Genomic DNA, 2,311 nt, shown 5'->3' with positions numbered 1-2,311 from the left:
TCTGTAAGTCTGGATAAAATCTCACCAAAACTGGCTGGAAAAACGAAATCACAAAACAGCTTTTTAACATTTTTTTTAATTTCTGGAAACAAAACAACAACACCATGATGTCAAAAACTCGCAATCAAATGCCTTGATGTTTTAAATAAAACTTAATAAGTCGAAACAAATGGAGAAACTTGGAGCTCTTGTTGTGGAGACAACAGGAGCTGCTCAGCAKCACGGTGAGGCTCAGGAGGAAGTCAGTGTTTGTTTTCTGCAATCAAGCTTCTCGGCTTCACGTCTCTGTTCCCGGCCTCACCAAAGGATCAAAGATGGGTTCAAATTTATTTGTTTTATTTAAAATTCCTCTTTAACGTCCCAAATATTCAGAAGAACTTAGATAAATTACAGACCACTTAAGTGTTCGCTCATGCGCGTAACTTTCCTCACAAAGAAAACAACTATTTGTCACTTTACACAGTTCACAGGTTATCAGTAAGTTCTCAGTTATCTTCTGCAACAGAACGTGTGAAAAAAAAAGCAATAATCTGAAGGCTGACACTTTAATATGGCTTTTCTAAAAAAACAATCTGATAATGGTGGGAATTTTATTTTCCAACTGGGTGGCATTATTCCTACTAAAGTTATGAAGCTTCAGGAGGACAAGGGTATACTGTATTACACTTTCTGAGAGCTAACTGTGAATTCTTCTTAACTAAATGAAAATCAAAACAATGGCCCGTTGTAAAGAGAAGAATATTTTACTAACAGTAAGATTTGTAGCCTTCACTTCACCCTAAAATGTTTGCTTTTGTTTTCCTGCTTCTACAAAGGATTTATGCTTCAAAGAGATTATTTATAAGACTTCTAATCCCAATTTCACAGCATGACTCTGTGAATATTTAAACACAAATTAAGACTTTCTTGTGATCAGAACTGATTGTAATAATCACAAAAGTAGCTCATTGTTCTTTGACTATAAAGCTCAAAGTGTAAACTTAATGCTCACATGATTATATTTAAGAACAGATTTCCCCAGCTTTTATTAGAATGGGGGGGGGGGGTTGAATAATAATAAAGAAGGAACAAAAGGTCAATTCACTTTAATTCAATTTATTTATTTAATGTCAATGGATTTCAGGGCACAAATAGAAAATCATAAATCCAATTCAGATTCAAATCAGTTCATTTCTATTCAGCATAATATGAAACGACAGTACAAGTGATCTTTCTAGTAAAAACCAGTAGACTGTCTGATCTTCACTTTGATGTAATCTCCCATTTTGAGCGACAAAAATGAATGAATCACTTCTAACAGGAACAAACCTGCCGGCAGAACCAGAAACATCTTGAAGTATAAAAGAAATGACTATAATTTCAATTATTTGCATATTTACCTGATTTATGTGGGTTTTTTGTGTGTAAATTTCCTTTAAAGGAACGGATTCATATTCATGGAAACAGTTTTATTTCTTATTAACCATTTCATTTAATTTATTTATTTTTGTTTAATATATCCTGTTTTTTAGAGTCTAAGTTGAATAAATCACAAGCGGGYGATAAAGGTTGTAGTTAAAAGGAAATAACCAGAAATGATGGAGAAACTGAGGGGGATGATACATCTTTATAKCTGATTTATGGAATCACCTGTTGATTTGAATCTTTGTTCAGTTTTAATTCTAACTATAAAAGTTTCTCATTCACCAAAATCAAGCTCTAACTTCAGAGCCTGTTTAACACAGAGCATGTTSAGTTTATCAGTTTGTTTTTCATTGGTTGCAGGAAAGTTAAGCTCATTATTCAGTCTGCAGCCTCAGACCCACCAGCTGCCGTTCAACATGTTCACACACTGATTAAAACATTAATAACAATAGTGACTTAGATCCATGGCTCAGTGTCACATTTAACATCAGGGTGAGATAAAGTGACAATTAGAGACCACAAAATGCTCGGATTCCAGAGATTTTTTTTCTTGCTTTGTATTAAAAACCCAACTTTGAGAACTAATTTGGCAAAAAGAAAAAAATTGTATAGGTCTTCTGGACGGGTTCTTCTCTAATAAAACGTTTCAGTATCAGTATTTACTTTCAGTAAAGTATCAGTCACATGGAGGCAGGGGTTAAAAGCCTGAATTTAGCCTGAAACTCTCAGACTGAAGAAGTCTCTTGGAGGAGAGAAGAAACGTTTCATTAGAGAAGAACCCGTCCAGAAGACCTATACAATTTTTTTCTTTTTGCCAAAGTTAGTTCTCAAAGTTGGGTTTTTAATACAAAGCAAGAAAAAAAATCTCTGGAATCCGAGCATTTTGTGGTCTCTAATTGTCTATCTC

The sequence above is a fragment of the Austrofundulus limnaeus genome, unplaced genomic scaffold (genome assembly GCF_001266775.1).
Source record: "Austrofundulus limnaeus strain Quisiro unplaced genomic scaffold, Austrofundulus_limnaeus-1.0 Scaffold403, whole genome shotgun sequence".
Lineage (NCBI taxonomy): Eukaryota > Metazoa > Chordata > Actinopteri > Cyprinodontiformes > Rivulidae > Austrofundulus > Austrofundulus limnaeus.
Note: the sequence above shows the minus strand (reverse complement) of the source record.